The sequence below is a fragment of the Solanum dulcamara genome, chromosome 12 (assembly GCF_947179165.1).
Source record: "Solanum dulcamara chromosome 12, daSolDulc1.2, whole genome shotgun sequence".
NCBI classification, from domain to species: domain Eukaryota; kingdom Viridiplantae; phylum Streptophyta; class Magnoliopsida; order Solanales; family Solanaceae; genus Solanum; species Solanum dulcamara.
The window spans coordinates 57059710-57086676 of NC_077248.1; the positions used below are offsets into that span (position 1 = coordinate 57059710).

General features: G+C 34.7%; 1 pseudogene; it reads right to left on the reverse strand.

Moving 5' to 3' along the window:
* Nucleotides 1-4194: 4194 nt before the first annotated feature.
* LOC129875784 (hyoscyamine 6-dioxygenase-like) overlaps nucleotides 4195-26967 on the reverse strand; it is a 48477-nt pseudogene continuing 25704 nt past the window's right edge.

Consider the following 26967-nt stretch of genomic DNA (forward strand, 5'->3'; position numbering starts at 1 on the left):
GGATGAGTTAAAAAACGTCCAGTAGAGATTTATTAATTTGGATTGATTGTGTTATGAGCTTTGAGTCTTGGAAGGAGTATCAAACACTGAATTGAGTAAGAGTAAGTAATAACTCGAACTTAATAACTACGTCGCCAAACATAGAAGAGGATTGAACCGCTAAGTTGGATGTTTTTTAAATTATTATCCTGACATGATAGGACTTGATTAATTTTGGATCCATGATTGGTTAATTCGTTCTTACATTACCAAGGTATTGAATGGGCGTGGCAACAACATCGGCTTGTTGTACTATCACTGGCTCATAAGTGATGGTTTTCAGATAAGAGAAACTCTCATATAGGTCTTGATAGTACTCTAATTGGATTGGATTATATATGATTAGTTTTTAATTTGTCTAAATCTTATTCTTGTTTTGGCTTAGGACATCTTGATTGAGTTGTTCACCTTCCCGATTTTACATCTCTGAATTGATTTGATTCTACATTGATGCATATTTCATTATGCTTTATTACATACTCATATATTCTATGTACTGACGTCAATTTAGACCTACATCATTTTATGATGCAAATACAAGTACTAGAGATCATCAACAGGTGCATCGTTGAGGATCTAATCATATTTAGCTTGATTGGTGAGTCCTCCCTACTTTTAGAGGATACCACATTTACCTTTCTAGCTTTTGAGTTTAGTTTTCTTCTTTTGTTTTAAGATAGCCATGAACCTTTCATTGGCATCACTTAGATAGTTGATAGAGGCTTCATATACTAGATTGTTGATATTGTTGATTGGTTTTGTTTCTGGCTAGTTTCATTCATAATTGTCTTGCTGATTTGACTAATTAGAAAGATTGTTGGCCTTGGACTCATTTATGAGTAATATTCTTAATAAATTGAGTCTTCCGCTAATATAATGTGATTGAATAAATATGTGATTGGACAAAGTGGTTCACTTAAGGACCAGCAATGGTATTCGAGTGCCGGCAATGTCTAGGGTACCCTCTTGGGGTGTGACAATCACATGAAAAATATAGGCAAAAGAAGTATGTGATCAGTACTTAGAATATACTAAGTATGTGAGATATGCATGATAATACTTAAAGCTGGACATGATGAATCTAAGATGCTAAACTGAATATGGAACTGAAATACATGAATTGATGCAATGACCAAGTTACTTGAAAAGCATGAAGTAAAACATAAATTTATGAGACAAGGTCGATGCATCATAAAACACCATTTAAATGCTAGTAAGAAAACATAGTCATTTTGTGAGATATTAACCTTAACCAACATTTAAGACCATGTAAGTTATACCATAGAACCGGTTGTAACTCCCACATCGAGAAAAGAGAGGCTACTTGTCAAGGTAGACTTTGTATAATAATCATCATCATATGATATATGTGGATCCACTAGCTAGACTAATTAAGGCGAACCTACAGAGGCATGTAGTGTAGGACTAGGGGTTGCTATTAGAGACTCCCTTACCAAGCCTCCACACCTCAAGCACTCTCCATGCTAAGTCAAATCCCAACAGAATAGACCAATCCACATCATAAAAATCATATAAGAGTAGCTCCTTAAATCATGATTTCATAGCATAATTCATATAGACACCTAACTTTCTACGCATCTAAAACACGATTTCATTCATATTGTGAGAAACCTTTCGTAATTCATTGATATATACTTGAAATACTTCTTGAAAATAATGCACGTGATATATTTCATACAATATATTTTGTGTAACTCTTCTAAAGTAATGCAATTATAACAAAATATACTTTCTTGAAATTCTTCTAGAATAATGCAATTAGCGCAAAATATATTTTCTTGAAATTGTTTTAAAATAATGCATTTAAAGCAAAATATGTTTTCTTGAAATTCTTCTAAAATAATGCAAATAAAGCGAAATATATTTTCATGAAATCCTTCTAAAATAATGCAATTTTAAAAAAAATATGCTTTCTTGAAATTCTTTTAAAATAATGCTTTTAATGCAAAATATACTTTCTTGAAATTCATCTAAAATAATGTAAATAAAGCAAAATATATTTTCTTGAATTTCTTCTAATATAATGCAAATAAAGTGAAATATATTTTCTTCCTTCAAAAATAATGTAATTAAAGAAAAATATACTCTCTTGAAATTCTTTTAAAATAATGCATTTAATGCAAAATATACTTTCTTGAAGTTACTTCTTTAGTGAAAATAATCCATGTGAAATACTAGGACTAGATTTTCAAATAACTTTGACTAAAAAGGGATCCATGTGGAATAATAAGTATGAACTAAGAATCAAAATCATCAATGATGTGAAGTACCATATTTTCGATAATGAAATCAAGAATCAACAATAGGAAATAGAGAGAATTCGAAAATTATGAATCATAGGTAAATATCCTAACTTTGATCTCAAAAATTGAAATTATATACGTAGGGCATGAGGAAGAACTAAGTTCCTCACTTTGATAATCTTACATACCTTAAACGCTCCATAAATCTTGAGAAGAACGATCAAGAAATCTTTTCTTGAGATTTTTGAATTAGTTTTTAAAATCCTATGGCAAGGGTTAAGATTTCTATTAATGATTCATGATTATATGAAGAAATTTGAGTTGAAAACTTGGAGAAGAACTTACATTGAAGAAATATCTTGAAAAGGATTTGGTAGAACTTTGCTTGGAAGTCTTATGCTTGGTTTTCCTTAAAATTTTATCTTGGGGTTTGAGAGAGAAGAAGAAGGAATTAAAAGATGAAAATCTGATTGTGTAGGACTTTATTGGAGTTAAGAAATTAGATTTAGGGTTTTCTTAGGGATATAAGTACAAAAATAACCTTTTTTAGTATTTTTTCCGTCGGTCAAAACATAACTATGCTGAATCATGTTAGTAAAATGATCATAATTTTATACTCTGAAATCCAAATGATGCAAATTTGATGGCGTTGGAAAGAAGACACATAAATCTTTAACTTTATAGTTTTGGACCACCTAACTCTTAATATTCTAAGAGATATGATCATTTGAATTTTACATAAATACAATCTTATATCAAAACTCAATCGATAAGGAAACTTTCAACTCAACTTTGTGTTAGAGGATTCTTATTACCTTAATTCATCTCCAAATCTCTTTCCAAACTAAAGAATTGACCTTAACACCTATGTACAATTAGGAATCACCCTATACGATCCTATACACATGAAGAATGGTACGGGTCTTAGCTTAGAGATTTTTGAGGTGTTACGGTATGGGAACTCACCACTCTCATGGAAGTCTAAGATACAGTCCATTTTCAGAAGTTCAACTGAGATAGAGTATAGAAGTCTTTGCCTCCACTGTTACAGAAATTACTTGGATCATTGGCTTGTTCAAAACACCGGACATACCTTTGAACTTACTTGTTCCTTTGCATTGTGATGGCAAAGCAGCTATCTAAATTGCTTCTAATATAGTATTTCATAAAAGAACAAAGCACATTAACATTTGATTGTCATTTTATCAGAGAGAAGGTTATGAATGGTCTTGTGATCGACCATACACTACTTATGCTCTTTTGAGCACCTTGCTGATGTCGTTACTAAAGGTCTAGGTAAGCATCAACATTATTATCTCATATCCAAGCTAGAGATGAAGAAATCTTCATATCACCTAGCTAGCTTGAAGCGGTTTATTAGAGAATATAACAAGGAGATTGCAAATAACTGAGTTGGATCCAATTGTCACTGTTAGTTAGTTAAGCTAATAGATGATTGGTTGTTAAGTGTAAGGAAGTCTATTAGAAGATATTTTTTGTTTCTTGCTTAGTTCGGTTAGTGAATGCAGATAAAAGGAGACAAGCAACTTTATAGCAGATTAGATTTCTTCATTGTAAAGTTCGTAAGCACTTTCTCTATAAGATCTCTCTATGAATGTGAAATGGAGATTCCAGAATTCACAACAGTTCATCCTTGCATGAATGTTTGATGATCAGTTTATCAATTTTGCCACATAAATTGGAATGAACAAAGTACTAAAAATATTTTATTATTGAAGCAACAAGTGAAGATACAACACACAAATTGGTATGAATCAAAGCCTCTTATTCATGAATGAATGACAAGCTCGATTCAAACCTAGGTTATAAATCACATAGGAATTGTAAATTAATTAAAAACTCTTATTTTGGTGGAAATTAAAAACTCTTATTAAGCATTGATTTTGAAAGCCTCCAATGCTGCGTTTTATACCGCTCTATTGTTTGCGTAATGAGGCAAAAATTCAGTGCCCCATTTGAAGGGTTTGAACAATGGAGGATTGTCCGGACCTACAAATGATTCTGCAGGCTCAACGACATTTGCAGGACAAAAATAAGTACCAATGGCGGTACGTGCTTGAGTTGTATTTGTCATCACTCGATGTGCAACACTTTTCAACTTTTCATTGGTCATTACCTCTATTTATACAACAATAGAGAAATAAAAAAAATAGAGAGACAAGTCTAGAAGTTTTATTTTTGTTTTTCACTTTATTTCTATTTAATAATCCATGTTAATGTTTCAATCATCTCATTTCACCTTTACCAACAATTTTCTTTTTGTATGAATAGCATGACATGTTTTAGATCATAAAAGACATTTTGAAATGATGTTATATATATCTCTAGTTATATAGATGTGTCTTTACTTGTTCATCTTAGAGTCCACTTGTGCATATTCAAAGTTGGGGGCATAGATGTCAGATAACATCAAATTAAAGGACACGTTTATGTATTATGTCATAAATAAAAGTTAAAAGAAAAAGTACTGTTATTGGGAGACCAAAATTGACAAGAAGTGCATGAGGTAGAGGCTCCACACCAATCCATTCCTCATTCTTCAGTATTTGAAGGCCATATACTTGTTGTTGGGAAATGCTTATGAGATTAGGATCACAATGTCCACCAGTTCCCAAAGTTGAACTTGGATCTGGGCATATTGGATAGTGATTGACAAACATTCTCTGCCCATGTTCTTTGCCAAAGTACCCTGCCTCCAAGCCTAGTCCTTCGCTTACCAGATCGAAGATGATCATGCTCAACTTTCTTACTTCAAATGAATATGCACCAATAACCTTCCTGAAAGTTCATTCTCGAATTTAACTTTCACATAAAAATTCATCTGCGAATTTAACACAGAGTGATAATTACTAAAAAATAGTTAGGTACCTATATTTTGGAGGGTTACTAGGCGAAGTTTTTTTTATCCTGTCCATCAATATTGCAGTTGTGTTCCAAGACTTCCTTCCAGTATTTATGCTCCTGTGAAGCGTAATGCTTGGGATTTCTGGTATAAAGAGTTTCTGCTTCTGTTTTATAGTTTTCTTTCTCTTCCACTGGCAAATTGAAAAATTCTTCGTACACTTTCATTGCCTCATCCATTAAATCCTCCGGTACCCCATGGTTAATTACCTGTTTCATTATTCTATTGTCTCAGTTCGAGTTCATCTTGTTTAACATATACATAAAATATTAGTATTTTTGGATGAAATAATTATGAACCTGAAAAAATCCATATTCTTCCAAATCTTTCACAAGTTGTTGAGAGACAACTGCTCGTTCTTCGCCCAAATCAATCACTGGAATTTCCTTGACAATTGGAACTGGACCTAGTGGCCTTTCATGCATTGGTAAGACATAAGTTAGAGGAAGTGCTTCTACTTTACTAGAGATGACGTTCGCAATATTCTTCTTCAGTGAATGAATCTAACCAAAATAAAAAGAAGTGAAATTGAGTAAATAAACATAAACAACAGATTCTGATAAACATTATAGGTACTGTAGAATTAAAAGATTCATTAGAGATGGTTTTAAGAAATTTATATAGAAGTTGTGTACCTACGAAACAAACTTTAAGTTGTTACTACTCCAATCCCTTTTTGTATGTTTTTCCTACATGAGATGGACTATTTATAGGGAAGAGAATTGCACATCACATCCTCCAAGCGTTTGAAAAGTTACCTAACATACCCAATTTTCATAAATGATATGAACGTGACTGGGAATTCAATTGTACAGTAAAATATTATCTTCGAATTATCATCTATGCTTTAAGAGTATTAAGAAATCTTTAAAGCCTTACTTTGATATTTAATGTAGCATTATGTGTGCGCGCACTCCACGTGAATGTCAAACCATGTAGTACATTATTTTTAAAAATAATTTCAATATTATAAAAATGAATAATAAAGTATAAGTTCCTATAATTAATGAACGTAAACTTTCTTATGATTATTAATTATGTGCACACTGAAAGGTATGAAATCAAAATTTAAAAATATTTGTTGGTGAAATTACAAGATTACAAATCACAACTGAAAAATAAAATGAAAAAAATAAAATCTCTTCAGGTTGAGACACAGATATCTCGCTCTCTTTAAAGAGATTCAATCACTGCAACAAATATTTTCATCGGTCCAGCAATAGTCCTCTTAACTTGTCTCCTCCAGGATACAACAACCTACTCACAAAGTATAACTCAACAAACTCTTGACAACAGTTGAATACAAAGCTCCACAAAAAGAATACCTCCCTTCAAATAATAAGAACTCTTGTTTTGACTAACTTTTATGCACTTTCTATTTTCTTATTCTCAAAGCAAAGGAAGATCATCACTATTTATAGGTAAGAAAATATTCCTTGTAATAAATAAGAAGATAATGGGGAAGTAAATAAAGAAGATAAATGACCTAGAGGTTACATAAGTTAATATAACGGGGAATAAAGAGTGAAGTAATGTGAGCAACCAATGCCATCAATGTTCAAAGACTAGCTGCACTACTCAACGAACAAAACAGAACTGCACAATTCACTCTAGGAAGGAATTGTAACTTAAGCACTAACTCCAAAATGGAGTAATGCAGCAACGAATTGGCAGCAAGAAAACTGCCCAACGGCCAGCCAATGAAATGCCCACCATCGGACACAATTGCAATGCAAAGATACAATTTTAATTAATATTAAAATGTTTAACAACCAACAACATATATATCTATTTATAGTATGAAGCTAGATATATATGAAGTTATGTGACACCTCTCTGATGAGAGTTAGTTAGAATCACAGTTAGTTAGTTGGTTAAAAGTTTGTTAGTTAGTTAACTTGTTGCCAAGTCATAGTCGATTTAGTTAGGTTGGTTAGATTGATTGATTCATGTATATATACATACATCACTCTGTAATGATTATTCATTCATTCACTTTTCTCTTCAATGAAATACATTTCTCATAATTCTCCTCTCTAAGGCTTGTTTCTCTCATGGAAGCTCAACCTTCATTAATGGAGGGAAGCATCTACTTCAGCAGTCTATACTGCTAATTTTCTCATGGTATCAAAGCATAGGATTGATCTTGGCTCCTTTACGCAACTCAATTGATTTGTGAGTATCAGAACTTTCTTCTCTGATTTTGGGGAATTGTGAATTTTTTTTATCTTCCTGGACCTCTGTTACTGCTTTCCTATTGTTTCAATTAGAAGTTGCAGCTATTTGGAATTATAATTTGCAGTTTCAGTTTGCGATTTTACCCTGGTATTTTGGATCTAGCTTTCAATCCAAATCGAACATCTATTCGAGATTAAGTATATCAGTCTTGGTTGATACTCAAGCTGATCAAAACCCAGCAACCACCATATCCCCTACTAGGATGGACTATAACACCCACAAAAAAGGATTTCACTAAAATTCGGACCATTCTTCGTGTACGTATATGATCGTACTAGACGATTGTAAAGTGCATGCATGAGTTAGGACCAATTCATATGATATTGGGGAGTGTTGAATGTGATTAGGGTCATGAGGGACCCCTGGAACCAAGCCAAGTCCAAACAACTCGTCTTGGCTAAGTTTCCGAATGAGTTTGTATAAGGGTCGACTTCCAATGATCTTATATTTTCGAATGTAATGAACTGGGTGGCCCATGACCTTATTAAATTAAATGTCTTTGAGTCTTCTTTCCAACGCCACCAAGATTGCATTTTTTGGAGTTCAGAGTTAAAAGTTATGACTATCTTATAACGAACTAGTGCTGCAGGACTTTCAGTCCTGGACCATAACTGAGGAAAACCTGGGCTTGGCGCCACAGTGGTGCGATGCGCCACTATAGCACCAAGAACAATCCCTCAATAGTTTGGTCCTTGGTGCGATGCGCCACTATTTGTCACACCCCAGGAGGGTACCCTAGATGTAACCGGCACTCAGAAACCATTTTTGGCTTCCAAGCAAACCACATAGCATGATCACACATCCGTTCCTTCATTCAATCAGAGGAAGATAAAAAAAAGAGAATATTCGGTGGATAACTCAAAACATCAATCTAACTCAAAGAATAAAGGCCATGGCCTAACAAATCAACTCTAATATTTGTCATTAAAAATAGTTTGACAAGAATAACTCAAGGAAAGAAATACTCAATCGACCCATCACTATCTAGTCTATGAAGCCTCTATCACTACTATCTAATTGGTGCCAATGACATGTTCATGGCTACCTCAAATTAAAATAGAAAGGGCTAACTCGACGCAAGAATACATAAGCGGTGTCCTCCGAATGTAGGGAAGGACTCACCAATACGCTGAGTGTGTATAGATCCTCAATGGTGCTTCTATTGACGATCTCTTAAACTTGTCTCTGTATCATGAAATGATGCAGGTCCAAATGATCGTCAGTACATTGAATGTACGAGTATGTAATATGGTAGAATGAAACATACCTTAAGGAAGAATAACATTGGATCAACTATCTCAAATCAGAAAGGTAGGAGTGACTCACACAAGAAGTTATAAGTCTAAAGTAAGAATACATTTCTAGAAAAAGACCAATCACACATCATACAATCCAATCCAATCATACACAATACAGTTCAATCAAATCATATATCATCCGATTCAATCCAATCGTATACAATCGGTTCAACCCGGTCATATACGATACGATCCCATCCATTCATATATCCTTCCATTCAACCCAATCAACATATCATCTAATCTAATCTAGTCCAATCGCACACTATAAAATCACAATTCATCTAATCCAATCCGATCAATGCAATCAACTCATAATCAACTCAAAGGGGCTCAACTCAATAAATATGCAAATTAAGTTATGCAATGTCTTACAATACAACTCAATCATCTACAATCACAATCAAACCAATCAGATCAAGCATAATCCATTTAATTGGGAGTTTCTCTAACCGACAATCATCACCATATGAGTGAGTGATAGTACAACAAGCCGACATTGTTGCTGCGTCCGTTCATACCTTGCCAAGGTATGAACGCATCAACCAATCATGGATCCAATCTAACCGAGTCCTATAATGTCAGGAAAAACATTTTGGGGAAGCATCCGACTTTAACGGTTCAATCCCCTCCTACGTTTGGCGATGTAGTTATTGGGTTTGAGTATGGACTTTACTCTTACCCAATTTGGTGCTCGATACTCCTCCCAAGACTCAATATGCTCATATCTATCAAGTGAGTAAAATACTCAAAATACTCATGTTCAAGATAATTAAAATACTTTTCAAACACAACTCATGCTTAAACTCTTTTTAAATCATAGATGAAACTAATAATTCTTTAGACTCAAAATAGTGTGTAAATAGTTTATGCAAAAAGGTTCACAAATAATTTATTTAAAGCTCCTCCTCAAAAGATCATTTATTTTCAAAATATTCTTAAGACTCCAATCAATTCAAATTATGCACATCACATACCACAAAATCGCATTAGACTTTAATCTACTCCATCACACAACATCCTCATCAACATAACCTCTCCATTCACATCATTGTCAAATACCATTATTCACATCATCATCAAACATCATCATCACATCATCATCATCATAAAACATTATCATCACATCATTGTTAAATATCATCATCACATTAATCGTCAAACATCTACTCCAAAATCCTTATTTTAGTCCTATGTTCAATTTATGGAAGCAAAAGGACATTCTTAACTATCCAATTCATTCTTTTCATTCCAATCAATACACATTTACACAAAACCATCCATCTCAACTCAAGACAAATTATGACCAAAGTAATCTCATCTTGGGTTCATGTGAATGAAACATGAACCCATACTCTCAACAAAACTATTTAGTAACTCAAGTCATTAAAATCATCAATCAACCATTTGTATCTAAAAACATTCCATAGTTTAGGGAAAACTTTCAAGAAAACCTTTCTAGAAGGTGCAACTCTTTCACAACTCCTAACCAACACATCTATGGGCAAATGGAAGAACTCAATCCATATTTTAGGTTAGTCTTACATATCTTGTTTTAAGACTTTAAAGAAACCTTGATGTTAGGCCTCCAATGGAAGGCTTGAATTCTTGAAGCTCTTGAAGGCAATCTTTGTTGGAGAAGGATTTGGAGAAGAAGAAGAAGAAGAAGAGAGGGAAAATTTTAGGGATTTTTAGAGAGAGAGAGAAGCTGAAAATAATGGTCCAAAATGCTCAAGGATGGTGTATATATAATTTGGAAAAAGTCCAAGTTGCCCCTATTCAAAAAAATCTGGAAAAATTGGGCAAAAGTCTTGCTGGCGCTATAGTGGCGCGTCGCGCCACTGCAGCACCAAGACAAAATAGGCTTAAAACCCTGCACATCTAATAGTGGCGGGTCGTGCCAAGCCCCAAACTACTGAGGCTGTTTTCTGGCGCTATAGTGGCGTGGGGCGCCACCGGAGCGCCAAGCCAAAATTTCGCCCAGGCCTGAAATTTCTGCAGTACTAGTCTGTAGTATTATGGCCATAACTTTTGACTCCGAATTCCAAAAATTGCAATCTTGGTGGGGTTGGAAAAAAGACTCAAAGACCTTTAATCTGGTAGGTCGTGGACCACCCATTTCATTATATCCTAGGAGATATGGTCATTTGAAGTTGGCCTTTATATTAACTCGTCCGAAAACTTAATAGATTGGAGTTCTTTGGACTCGACTTGGTGTTAGAGATCCCTTATGACCCCTAAACACATATAACACACTTCAAATACTTAGGAACTAATCCTAACTCATGTGTAGAATTACAAGTCCTTCGGTCCGAGTCTACCCACACATGAATAAATGTTCGAGTCTTTGCGAAAATATTTATGGGGTGTCACACTATTAGATGTGCAGGGTTTTTAAGCCCATTTTCTTGAATCCAGGAAATTTTGGCTTGGCGCTGCAAGGGCGCGACGTGCCACTATATCTCCAGGAACAAGCCTCAGTAGTTTGGTCCTTGGCGCAATGTGCCACTATCAGATGTGCAGGTTTTAAGCCTATATTCGACTTGGCGCTGCAGTGGCGCGGTGCGCCACTATAGCGCCAGGAGGATTTTAGCCCGTTTTTCCAGATTTTTGATGAAGGGAAAATTGGACATTTTCCCTAATTATATATACACTGATTTGGTCATAATTTGAACCATAATTTTTAGTCCATTGCCTCTCCCAAAAATCCCTAGACATCCTCTCTTCTTTCTCAATCCATCTCCAACAAGAAATTGCCTTCAAGAATTTCTAAGGTTCAAGCTTTCCATTGAAGACCCAACATCAAGGTTCCTTCAAAGTCTTCACCAAGGTATGTAAGGCTATTAAAAGCATGGGATCAGTCCACTCATGTGCCCTACACCTTCTTTGAGGTTAAATGTTCATAAAAATGGAGTTTCTTGATAGGCTTATGTCTAAATGAGTATTTTCATCTATTATCTTAATTTTTGCTATATTGATGTTGTGGAGTTAAGAAAGTGATGTGCTACATGTTGGTATGAGTTGATTGATATGAGTGGTTAAACATATTTTGTTGATTTTCTTAATTATGTTGATTTCTTTAAATATGTTAATTTTCTTAAATATGTTGATTACCCTAAATTGTTGATTTAGAACCTTGGAGTCTTGATGAGTCCCAAAAAGATTTGCTAAATGAATGGAGGAATGATTGGATAGGATTGTATGATGTTATAAATGCATTTTTAAATTTCACTTGAAAGATACGATTGAGATTGATCGGATAGTATGATTAGAGGAGATTTGATTGTGATAGAATTGATGATTTGACAAGGTTCCAAATGAGACTTGTCGATATGATTTGATTGAGTTGATTGGATGGAGTTTTATGAGCATTGAGTCTTGGGAGGAGTATCGAGCACTGAATTAGGTAAGAGTAAGTAATAACTCAAATCCAATAACTACTCGCCAAATGTAGGAGGGGATTGAACCGTTAAAGACGGATGCTTCCTAAATTATTGTCCTAACATGATAGGACTTAGTTGGATATGGATCCATGTCAGGACTTGGTTGGATATGGATCCATGGTTGGTTGATTCGTTCATACCCTGATAAGGTATGAACAGACATGGCAATAATGTTGGCTTGTTATACTATCATTGGCTCAAAAGATTTGGTTGTCGGATAAGAGAAACTCCTATATAGGTCTTGATAGTACTCTGAGTCAGATTGGGTTAAAATGTATTGATTGGTCCTGTCTAAACCATATTCTTGTGTAGACTTAGGACACTTGATTGAGTTGTTCTTTCTCCTGAGTTGAGATTTTGAGTTGATTTGATTCTTTCTTTATGTTTGTTTCATTCAGCCATTTTACATACTCATACATTCCCTGTACTAACGCCATTTGTCCTGCATCATTTTATGATATAGAGAAAGGTACTAGAGATCATCAACTGACGCACCGTTAAAGATCTTCTCACTTCCAGCTAGTTGGTGAGTCCTCCTAGTTTCTGGAGGATATCGAGATTATCTTTATAGCTTTATTTTATTCCCTCAGTTTGATTGTTGGTAGCCATAGACTTGTCATTGGCACCTCCTAGATTATTGATAGAGGCTTCATAGACTAGAGTGTGGAAGTGTTGAATTGTCCGTTTTGACTAGTTTTATTCTAGCTAGTTATTAATTTGGTATTTATTGGCCTTTAGCCCTAAATTATGAATAGTACCCTTATGATTGAGTCTTTTGCTAATAGAATATGAATGAATGGAAGTGTGACTGTACCAAGTGGTTCGCTTGAAGGCCAGAAATGGCTTTTGAGTGTCGGCCACGTCTAGGGTACCCTCCAAGGGCATGACATAGACACCACTGGTCCTTTGTACTTGCTTCATCAAAAAGTGCAGCCATAATCTTACTACCTAGAGCTTTTGATGGAACTAGATATAGATCCTGGAGATGAGCTGTTCTTAGGGCCTTATCAGTCAAAAGCAAAACAGAATTCATCAATGGAAAGGTTGTGAGACCAGATCTAGATGATCCAAACTTCATGCAGTGGGAAATGTGTGATGATATGGTGACCTCTTGAATTCTAAAATCTGTTTCACCAGATCTGTATGATGGTTTTCCATATGTCAATAATGCTAAGGAAATCTACAAGAATTGGAGGATAGGTATGATCAAATAAATGGTTGTAAACTGTATCAGCTTCAAAAAGAGATAAATGACCTTATGCAAGGAAATCTAGATATCACTGGATATTACATAAAACTAAAGAAGTTGTGGGTGGAAATGAATACTATTTCTGTAAATTCTCAGTGCACTTGTGTATGCATCTGTGGTTGAAAGACCAAAATGCACAAGGCTGAACAAGATAGGCAACTAATACACTTCCTAATGGGAATGAATGAGATGTATAGTGCCATAAGTATCATGTCCTGGGTGGGTACCCTAGATATAACCGGTACTTAGAAGTAATTGTTGGCTCCCAAGAGAACTACTTGGCCTGATCACACATTCATTCATTCAATCAATCAACATAAGACTTAAAATAGAGAGATAATTAGGTGGGCAATTCCAATCAACAATCTAACTCAAGGAAGAAAGGTCATGGGCCAACAAATCAAACTCCTATCTAAGTCATTAAAATAGTTTGACAAGAACATTTCAAGGAAATAAAATACTCAATCAACCCATCAATATCTATTCTATGAACCCTTTATCACTATTATCTAATTGGTTTCAATGATAGGTTCACAGCTAACTCAAATCAGAATGAAAAGACTAAGCTCAACACAAGAAGAACATAAGTGGTATACTTCGAATGTAGTGGAGGACTCACCAATAAGTTGAGTGTTAACAGATCCTCAACGATGCGCCTGTTAATGATCTCTTAAACCTGTCTCTACATCATGAAACGATGCAGGTCCAAATGGACGTCAGTACGTGGAATGTAAGAGTATGTAATATAGAAGAATAAAACTTGCATAAGGTAGAATAACATCAGCTCAACTAACTCAATCACATGTAAGGAACTAAATTAGGATATCATAAGTTTAAAGCAAGAATAAGGTTTATATAGAAACCAATCATATACAATCCAATCATTAGAGTACTATCAAGACCAATTTGGATCAACTCTCAAAATACTCATGTCGACTCAAAGGACTCAACTCAATAGATATGCAAATAAGAATTTAGTAATGCCTTTCAAATCGACTTAATCATCTACAATCTTAATCAAACCAATTACATCATGCATAATCCACTCAATTTGGGAGTTTCTCTAACCTACAACCATCACATATGATCTAGTGATGCACAACGAAGTGGTGTCATTACCACACCCATCCAATACTTTGCGAGGGTAAAGGACGAATCGTTATCATTGGATCCACAATCTATCAAAGTCCATCGTTTTGGGACTTAAAAGATTTAACCCTTCATCCTACACTGGCTACGCGTTCATGGGATTCGAGTAGGGACTATACTCTTACCTAATTCGGTGCTCAATACTCCTCCCAAGACACGATATGCTCATTTTTATTAGGTAAGATATTAAAATTATCTCATCTAGTCTCATTGGACCCTTTTTCAACTCATTTGTTCTATCAAATCAATCCTTTCAACCAATCAATTTCTCAATCATTATCAAATCATTTAGTTATGAGGGGTTTTAGACAATCATTTATGACAACATCAAAGACTATCAATTCATCAACACTATCAATACTATCATCATGCTCACATTCCAATCAAAATCATGCATTCACAGTTCAAGTCTCTAGACTAAATCATTGATCATGATGCTTTTACAAATCAATTCAATCAAATCCACTCATTTAATTTAAATACTCAACTCTTTTAAATCTCTTTAAAAACTTGCAATCTTGATACAAAATAATGCATAGAGAAATCAGGATCACTACACAGTTATAATCTTAAAGACTCTTCCGAATTCAACTCAGGCTCGATTCATGCTCAAATCATCAAGTTCTTTCAGAAAAATATATTTTTGAACTCAATCACAACTTATTAAAACTGTCTCAAAACCATAATTTATGCTCAAAATTCATGTTCAAAATAATTAAAACTTTCAAAAACTCCTCAGATTCAACTCATGTGAAAACTCAAACTCTTGCAAAATCAATGCTCAAAATCAAATCTGATCCTCAATTAGGGTTCGTGTGAATGAAGACATGAACATACATCCAAATAAAATACTCAATCCATGAACAACATCAATACATATTTAAATAAGTAGAAGAAACTCAATAAGACAATAGATGACTAAAGAATTCAATTCAAGAAACTCAAAAACTCCAACTCAACTCGGCTCTAATTCAATATAGATGAAGGGGCACGTGGATGAACTCATTCCAACATTGTGTCAGCCTTACATACCTTAAAAGTCCACAAATCTTGATGAAAAATCTTAACTTGAAAAAGAACAATCAAGATACCTTTTCTTAAAATTCTTGGATTTATTTACTTGGGAACCCTATGGCTAGGATTTAAGATTTCTCTTAGAGATTCATGTATGTATGAAGAAATTTGGGTTGGAAATCTTGAAATCTATGAAAAAGAACTTAACTTGATGAAGAACCTTGAAGGAGAACCCTAACATGATATTTTTCTTGAAAATTATTGGAGTGAATGAGAGAGTTTCTAATGAGGAAAAACTGATTTCTACACATTTAGGGACATTAAAATAAATCCCCAAAGTGTTATAGGATAAAAATACCCTTAAAACATAAAAGGGATGTCTTTTGGCTTAGGCGATGGAGTGTGCATCCTCTCCGCATTGCGGAGTCATCACGGACTTCTGCCAGGATGGAGCTTCTCTAATAAAAAGTTCATAACTTTTTACTCTGAACTCTAAATGAGGCAAACCTGGTGGAGTTGGAAAAAGGACACGTAAAAATTTAATTTGATAGGTCATAGGCTACCTAACTCTTAATATACTGATAGATATGGCCGTTTAAAGTTGACTCGTATAAGATCTTATATAAAAATTTAATCGGTAAAGGATCTTTCAACTCGACTTAGTACTAGAGGTTCCTTATGAACATAATTCACCTCTAATAGAATTCAAATATTTAGGAATTGATCCTAACTCATATATACAATTAGAATTCATCAAGTTCGAGTTTATCGCATATGAAGAATGGTTTGAGTCTTGGCAAAAAATATTGGGGTGTTACATTATCTCCCCCTTGGGATCATTCATCCTCGAATGAGGATCAACTAGAGTTGGAATCAAGGCATGAATAACAATTGAGACTCAATCTAATCAACTAAATCAAGTAATGTAGACAATCAACTATTTAGACTCAAGAATAGGCAAATCAATTCAAGTCAAGACTAGGGATATTTCCTTCAATATTCTCATCATTATGCACGAATAAATATCAAAACACTATCAATCGAATCATTCAAATATCTTGATCATCAACCATCGAACTGAAGAAAGAAGACATTAACTCGAATCAAGAATAGGATGTTACTTTCAACATCATTGTTGATAGCACAAATAGAAGTGGATATTTGGTCTTCATGTCATTCTCATAGGACAACTATCCTTGATTTCAACACTATCAATGGGAACTACCAACAAAGGATCTCCCAAGCACTCCTTCTCTCATTGAGACCTGAAGCACCAGACGAATGGAAACTAACTTAGAAGGTAACTTCAATTCATGAGTGACATCACTTTAGAAAGGCCAACATATCGGGGCCCAAGCTTCCCCTTCTTTCCAAACCTCATAACATCGTTCACCATTGAATCATTCACCCAAAGGTCATTAATAGCCTAGTACCATCACTCTCACAGGGACAACCACATACTCAAGCCTATCACTCTAACCACCTCAACCATATCTAAGAATTGTCAGGCCTACTTTAACATTTCTACCTCCATTATTGCATGAGCTCTTACCTAGAGACATACTAACATACTCTTACCTATCTATTGTACATCATAGGATCTTATCTCGCTCCTCTTCCATACCTATATCCTTAACTAGACAAGAACAAAACAACTATCATAATCAGAAAACTTTTACTCTCCCCCATCTTCTCTCACTCAACTCAGTCTACTATCATCAACATCGCTATCAGAACTAGAAAGGAAGAATCACTAAAGAACTTTAGATTAAAAAGTCACAAACACAATTCATTAAAGAAAGTCTGATCTGGGAGCATCTATAACTAATATGATATCTCTAGTCTTTCAGGTCCTATCATTAATTCATGGAACTGTATATATTGTAAAACTCAAGTCATGTCTCATATAACATAAGGCTGAAAACTCTTAGATTCATGAGACAAAATTAGGATTATTGAATGAAATTATCTATTCTCATCCTCGAACTCATCATGAATAGGCACCAACATGAGGGGTGATGCATGGGTCTATGCCATGGGAATGGTGCTCACACACATGGAAAGAATAGAGTATCACCTTGACTAAAGTGTTAGGAATATGCGAGATGGAAAACATCGATGTCTCATCCTGATCAACTCATCACTATCGAAAGCTCAAGACTTATTTTGGTTCATTACCATATCATGTCCCCCTTACCTCAAAGGTCACCTCCTTAAGTCTACGAACCAATTATCTACACTTATTTACAAGCACACTGCTCTACACGACAAAATATCATTATTCATAAGAATACTTAAACTTTCCGATTATATTATACCCAAAGATACCAAACTGCTACTAGGGACTCATTCTAAGATACTTCCCTTAACTTCCTTCTATCCTTTAGGCATCCTTCTATACTTGTTTCTCTTATTGGCGTACGCATCCACTTTCTCTAACTCTTATGATCTAACCTCTTCTTTTTAGTCTGCTAACACTCATCTTCTAGGTTCACATATTCCTAACACAGTCGAAGGAAACTTGAACTATAACAGGAGACTCATTGTTATCTATATACAACCCACTTCGACACAATTCTTATGGATACTAAATAGAAAGACAAACTCAAATCCAGTCATCTCCGCATTAACAACTAAAGAATACTAACTAGTCACCCAAAGCAACTCATAAAATTAGAGCCTCATACGACTATTAATATCTCACATACACATTTTAAGTCTCTTCTTACCAAATGACTTAGCCTCAATTCACTATTTACATCTGAGGGTCACATACCCCTCCACTCGTAACACACACTCCTCTCAATTTAATATCTTAATTTGTCACATACTCTATGTCAAGACTACTAAATCAAATTTTAAAACTAGCATTATCACAATCATTCATTACACCTCATTACTCACCTTATAGATACTTCACTCTAGTTACAGGCCTCAATCAACCACCATTCTCACTATTTGATTTCTACTTATCTAACTCTCTCTTTCTAACTCTAGGATCATCCTACTAATTATAGTTCACAATGCCTCCAGTCATATTCTGTCGTATGGTAACACTAATCATTTAGAGACATAACTTCTTCATCAAAGATAATATTTAAATCAAGGTTTACGGAAGATAGTTTGGGATACATCTTGCTCTGGTTCAACCATAATTCATATAAATAAGAGTGCATTCTTTTGAATCAATAGACTTAAGCACACTAATCGGCTTCTCACAAGCCTGATGCAGTCTATTTACTTTCTCAAGACTTTATCTTAACTCACCAACAAGAATCTCGAATTTACTGTTCCAACTACCTTAAATATGAGGGTAGCTAGATGGATTTGAGCAACGCACGAATTAGAAGGAAACTTTTATAGAGTTAAACTCTATCACATGAGCTAAAAATATGAAAGAAGTTAAATAATTACTAATGTTCTATTGGATCCTGATTATAAGTGTGGTGGTGCACGACATACCCATAATAAAGACTCTACTAGAGATGGCTTCATAAACTCCCTAGTACTCTTGAACTCTGTGCTCTTATACCAAGTTTGTCACGCCACGAGAGGGTACCCTAGATATAACCGGCACTTAGAAGACATTGCTCGATCCCAAGAGAACCACTTGTCCTGATCATACATTCATTCAATCAATCAACTGAAGACTTAAAATAAAGAGATAATTAGGTGGGAAATTCCAATTAACTATCTAACTCAAGGAAGAAAGGCCATGGGCCAACAAATCGAACTCCAATCTATATTATTAAAATAGTATGATAAGATCAATTTAAGAAAATAAAATATTCAATCAACCCATCACTATCTAGTCTATAAAGCCTCTATCACTATTATTTAATTGGTGCCATTGACAGGTTCATGGCTACCTCAAATCATAATGAAAAGACTAAACCCAACACAAGAAGAACATAAGTGGTATCCTCCGAATATAGAAGAGGACTCACCAATAAGTTGAGTGGTAACAGATCCTCAATGGTGCACCTATTGATAATCTCTTAAACCTATCTCTACATCATAAAACGATATAGGTCAAAATGAACGTCAGTAAGTGGAATGTATGAGTATGTAATATGGTAAAATAAAACTTGCATAAGGTAGAATAACATCAGCTCAAGTAACTCAATCACGTATAAGGAACTCAATCAAGATATCATAAGTCTAAAGTAAGAGTAAGGTTTATATAGACACCAATCATACACAATCCAATTCAATCCAATCATTAGAGTACTATCAAGACTAATTTGGATCAACTCTAAAAATACTCATGTCGACTTAGAGGACTTAACTCGATAGATATGCATATTAGAATTTAGCAATGCCTTTCAAATTGACTCAATCATCTACAATCTCAATCAAACAAATAACATCATGCACAATCCACTCAATTTGGAGTTTTTCTAACTGACAATCATCACTTATGATCTAGTGATACACAACGAAGAGGTGTCATTACCACAACTGTCCAATACTTTGCAAGGGTAAGGTGCAAATCACTATCATTGGATCCATAATCTATCAAAGTCCATCATTTTGGGACTTAAGAGGTTAAACCCTCCATCCTACACTGACTACGTCATTTATGGGATACGAGTGGGGAATATACTCTTACCCAATTCGATGCTCAATACTCCTCTCAAGACTTGATATGCTCATATCTGTCAGGTAAGATATTCAAATCATCTCATCTAATCTCATTAGAATCTTTTTCAACTCATTTGTTCTATTAAATCAATCTTTTCAATCAATCAATTTTCCAATTGTTCTCAAATTATTTAGTTATGAAGGGTTTTAGACAATCATTTATGACAACATCTATGACTATTAATTAGTCAACGCTATCAATACTATCATCATGCTCACATTTCAATCACAATCATGCATTCATAGTTCAAGGCTTTAGACTAAATACATAATCATGATGCTCTTCCAAATTAATTCAATCAAATCCACTCATTTAAATTAATTACTAAACTCTTTTAAATCTCTTTAAAAATATGCAATCTCGACTCAAAATAATTAATAGAGAAATCAGGATCACTACACTGTTATAATCTTAAAGACTCTTCCCAAATCAACTCAGGCTCAGCTCATGCTTAAATCATCAAGTTCTTTCATAAAAATATATTTTCGAAATCAATCACAACTTATTAAAACACTATCTCAAAACCATCATTTATACTCAAAATATTCATGTACAAAACAATCAAAACTTTCAAAGACTCTTCAGACTCAACTCATGTGAAAACTTAAACTCTTGCAAAATCAATGCTTAAAATCAAATAAGATCCTCAATTAGGGTTCATGTGAATGAAGGCATGAACATGCATCCAACTAAAATACTCAACCCATGAACAACATCAATACATATTTAAATAAGTAGAAGGAACTCAATAAGACAATAGATGACTCAAGAATTCAATCCAAGAAACTCGAATACTCTAATCAACAAAGATGAAGGGGCACGTGGACGAACTCAGTCCAAAGTTGTGTTAGCCTTACATACCTTAAAAGGTCCACAAATCTTGTTGACAAATTTTAACTTGAAAAAGAACAATCAAGATACTCTTTCTTGAAATACTTGGATTTGTTTTCTTGGAAACCCTATGGTTAGGATTTAAGATTTCTCTTAGAGATTCGTGTATGTATGAATAAATTTGGGTTGGAAATCTTGAAATCTACGAAGAAGAACTTACCTCGATAAAAAACCTTGAAAGAGAACCCTAAATTAATGTTTTTCTTGAAAATTCTTGAGCGTTAAAGATTAGGAGTGAATGAGAGGGTTTCTAATAAGGAAAAACTACTTTTTACATATTTAGGGACATTAACCCAAATATTTATATGAAAAAATACCCTTAAAAATAATAGGGGTGTCTTTTGGCTTAGGTAGTGGATTTTGCGTCCTCTCCGCATCGCGGAGCCATCGCGAACTTCTGTCAGGATGGAGCATCTTCAGTAAAATGGTCCTAAATATTTACTACGAACTCCAAATAAGGCAAACTTTGTGGCGTTGGAAGATGACACATAGATCTTTAATATGATACTTCATAGTCCATCTAACTCTTAATACATTGATAGATATGGTCATTTAAAGTTGACCCTTATAAGGTCTTATATGAAAACTTAATCAGTAAAGGATTTGTCAACTCGACTTAGTGCTATAGGTTCCTTATAACCATAATTCACCTCTAATACATTTCAAGTACTTAGGAAATTAATCCTAAATCATATACACAAATAGAATTCATCGAGTTTGAGTCTATACAAATGAAAAATGGTTTCTTTTTTGGCAAAAAATATTAGGGTGTTACAATAAGAGGACACATTCTAACGTTAAGCACCTTACCTATCATGGCACAAGCCTTTTCCATACTGTCATAAGAGGAAAAACAAAGGGAAGTGAAGCCTCACAATTACACAACTTTAGAATCTACTTCCATAAGTGCATCTACCTCAACTCACAATGGTGCAGGACCTAAAGGTTTCAGAACAAACTACAACTCATATAAATAGGTGCAAGTAGTTCTAGGAACACCAACAACAATAATGTACTTAGAGGTGGCTCTAACAATCGTAACTCTTACTCACAGAACAAGTCAAATTTATTTTTTTATTTTTGCAAACAATCTAGACACACAAAAGAAAGATGCTACAAACTTCATGGCTACCTATCAAGCTCAAGATTTCCTAAAGGAAAGGGCTCAGGCTTTACAACAAATATGTGCCCTACTAAGGTGGACAGAAACTAGTGTGAGGAAGATCTTGAGCTGAAAAAATAGTGTGAGGAGGATCTTGAGCTGAAAAAATAAATGCCAGTGAATTTGTCTAAAGATCAATATGAGCAGCTACTCAATCTCTTGGGAACTCTACTACAAGTTGGGCATGGAATTGACAGCTTAGGAAACATGTTGAGTGGAGTGTGAACCTGGCAGGTATACTTGCTTGCTACTCTTCAATTATTGAAATAGGTCATATATCATGTGAGTATGCAAAACTAACTGCTGGCTCCTAGATCATAGACTCAGGAGTATCACATCACATGACCTACAACAAAGCTAACCTCGAAAATATTAGATCACTACCATATCCTTTCCTAGTCACACTACCTAATGGTTACAAGGTCAAAGTAACTAAATTTGGTGATGGTTGTTTTAATTCCGACTTAACTCTATACAAAGTGTTGTTAGCACCTAGTTTCAAGTTCAATTTGATATTAATCCATTGTTGTAATACCCCCTAAAATATTGTATGTGGTGTTTCAATTCTCGATGAAAATAGTATGACTTTTGTATTTTGGGTATAACTTTTCATAGAATAGTCCAAATTAGGTGATTCAAATTTTTAAATAGGTCCAATGGCATTACCTACAACTTTCATTCAGACCATATCTTAAGATTTGGAGAATATGTATGTCAAATAAATTAATTTGTGCAGGACATGGTGCTGTGACAAAATAGAGTATTTGTAGAAGAAAATTCACATCTCACGGTAGGATGCTCCAAATTAGTTAATTCTTGAACGACATAAAAGTATACTTCTATATCTACAATTCATATGGTACACCAAATCCTAATTAAGAAGTTATCTTGTTCAAATGCAGCTCTAAAAAGGATATTCCATTAAAAAGGGTTCATCTCACCAACCATGGAAATATCTAGATCCATTTGACATCACCCATGACATCAATAGTTCTCCATTTGACATCATCCATGAGATCACAATACTTCATTGAATTTTTAAGATCATCCTTTATAATTATTTTTATTTATTGTTTGGTCCCTCCTCCTCACCTATAAATACCCACCTTATTTCCTCATTTTATTCATCAAACTTTTTCAAGCAACTCTTCTCTCTATATACTTTTTTACTCATTTTCAAATATAGTTTTAGTTTTTAGTAGTGTATAAAGAGTATTTCGGTAATTCTTATACTCTGAGTAGTACAGTTAATGCTCCGGCGGGAAGAAAAGGCTAGGGGTTCAAGAGTGGTCATTGAGTTTTTCAATTCGGAGTAAAGCTTTGAATTCCAAGTATGTAAGGCTATTCACGGCATTGGATTAAATTCATCTATGTGCCCAATATTTTCCATCTCCTTATTTAGGTATTGTTTACGCACCCATTTGATATCTCATTTCATCGTAATTGAGTTATAGTTGAGTTTTATCCAAATTCTGAATTCTAAATGAATTAATTATTCTTCTATTGTGTTAGATATATTTATGCATTGAAATTATTATTATTTTTATCTCTTATATTATTGGAATTATTTTTCATGGCTACTTTGCCATGAACCCTAATTGATTTGATGTTCATGAATATTTTTACATGTGTTTTATTTTTACATGTGTTTTAAGTAAAGATGTTGGATTATATTTATTGAAAAAAAGAGTGATTTGAATTAATACTCTCTCTCTCTCTCTCTCTATATATATATATATATATATATATATTATTGAGTTTTGAAATATCAAAAGAATTGAGTTTAAATGAATTTGAGTAAATGATGTTTTGAGCAAGATGTTTTGATGAGATGTAAATAATATTTTGAAGTGTAATGATTGATGAAGAGGTAATAAGATGAGTTTGATGTTTTTCCAATAAGAATAGATGATGATGTTAATATGAGCACATATTTTGAGAGTAGTATTGAACACCCAGTTGGGTAAGAGTATAATTGACTCAAATCTCAGAACTACGTAACCAACGTAGGATGGAGGCTATGCCTCTTAAGTCCCAAAAAGAGTACTTTGACGATTGGATCCAAGATGGTGATGTCCTTTACCCTGGCAAGGTATTGGATGAATGTGGCATCGACATCACTTAGTTGTATCATTACTAGCTCATAAGTGATGGTTGTCGGTTAGAAAAACTCCTAACTGAGTAAGTATTGCTTATTATTATATTATTTTTAAATTTGTAGTACATATTAATGTTGAGGTGATGTTGAGTTCTGAGCCAAGTCTTCCTGAGAAAAGTTTCTTGATATCTGTCCTTATTTTCCTGGCATTTTACATACTCGTACATTCCATGTACTGATGTCATTCGACCTACATTATTTTATGATGCAGATACAGGTGTTAGAGATCCTCAACAGGTGCATCATTGAAGATCATTACTTTCCAACTATTTGTTGAGTCCTTCTTGTATTCGGGCGAACTCTTTATCCTTTTATTATTGTTGAGTATTATGTTTCTTTTGAGGTAGCCATGGACATGTTATTGGCACCATCTCATAGTGTTAGAGGCTTCATAGATAGAGTTTGATGATATAATTGGAGTAGTTCTCCTTTGAAACTACTTCTTCAAAGAATTAGTTTTTTCCTTTGATGTTGATGATGACAATCTCACATAAGTATTCTTATTTTCACTTAAGTTTTCCACTGATGAACGAATGAGTGATGAGACCAAGTAGTTCTCTTAGAGGCCAGAGATGGTTTTTGAGTGTCGGCTACACCTAGGGTACCCTCTCAGGGGATGACAAACTTGGTATCAAAGCACAGAGTTCAAGGGTCCTAGGGTGTCTATGAAGTCGTGTCTAGTAGAGTCTTTCTTATGGGTGTGTCGTGCACCACACTTATAATCAACAGGCTATAGGATATTTAGAATTTTTTCACTTCTTTCATAATCTGAGTTCGTGCGATAGAGTTTAACTCTTTAAAACTTCTTTTCTCCTTCGTTCGCTTACACCTTATAGACCATGCATTCTAAATGTACAGTGAATCAAAGGAATGTTGTCATCACTGACGTTCTACAGTCAGAGATGCCTCCATTGAGAACTAGAGGCCGACCTCCAAGGTCTACTGAGGTACCCCAAATACCTACTGTTCAGACCACTCCTACTTCGTAGGTGGAATTCAAAAGAGCTATTGCCATGATCATTCAACTGGTAGGTGCCCAGATGTGTAACCATAGTTCACCAACTCCTAGCTCTAGCTCTCAAGAGTCATCTTCCACTACAAGGATTAGAGATTTTCTAAGGATGAACCCACCAGTGTTTATAGGGCCTAAGGTTGAGAAGGATCCTCAAAATTTCATTGAATAGATATAGAAGATCTTGAAAGTGATGCATACTACCAAGTTTGAGGGTGTTGAGTAGGCTTCCTACCAACTCAAGGATATGACGAACGTGTGGTATGACTAGTGGGAGAAGAGTCGCGGAGAGGATGCTGGACCTATAGTTTGGGATGAGTTTGGAAGAGCTTTCCTTGACCACTTTTTTCCCCAATAGTTACGGGAAGCAAAGGTTGAGGAGTTTGTGAACCTCAAGCAGGAGAGCATGACTGTAAAAGAGTATAGTTTGAAGTTTATTCATCTGTCTAAATATGCCCCAAAAATGATTCCTCATATGAGGTCTAAGATGAGGAAGTTTGTCTCTAGCCTAGGCAAACATGTAAAAAGAGAATGTAAGGCAATGCTAATGATTTCTGACATGAATTTTTCTAGATTGATGGTGTATGCTCAGCAGGTTGAGGATGACAAGAAAAAAGATTGAGAGGAACACTTAAGCAAGAAGGCTAAGTCTGTTGGGCATGAGAATGAGCATAAGCAAGGGAAGGGTAACAAGTCCTTCTTTCAGAAAGGGTCTTCTAGTTATGCACCTTCTTCAACAAGTGCTTTTACACCTAATCAGAGGTTGTTGAGTCACCAAAACTTCCGAGCTCAGGGTTCTTAGTCCCAATCAAGTGTGGCTCAAGGTTTTAGAGTAATTCCACCATGTGCTAGATATGAGAAGCTCTATTTGGGAGAGTGTCATTGTCATGCCCCGAGAGGGTACCCTAGACGTGACCGACACTCGAGGACCATTGCTGGTCCCCAAGCGAACCACTTGGTCTATTCACACATCCATTCAATATCAATCAACTAGAGGAAAGTTTAAAATAAAGAAATAATTTGGTGGGCAGTCTAAATCAGCACTCTAATTCATATAATAAAGGTCATGGGCCAATAAATCGAACTTCAATCTATATCGTTTAAAATAGTTTGACAAGAATGATTTAAGAAAATAAAATACTCTATCAACCCATCACTATCTAGTCTATGAAGCCTCTATCACTACTATCTAATTGGTGCCAATGACATGTTCATGGCTACGTCAAATTAAAATGGAAAGGGCTAACTTGACGCAAGAATACATAAGCGATGTCCTCCAAATGTAGGGAAGGACTCACCAATACGCTGAGTGTGTATAGATCCTCAATGGTGCTTCTATTGATGATCTATTAAACATGTCTTTGCATCATTAAATGATACAGGTCCAAATGGACGTCAGTATATGGAATGTACGAGTATGTAATATGGCAGAATGAAACATACCTCAAAGAAGAATAACGTTGGTTCAAATATCTCAAAACC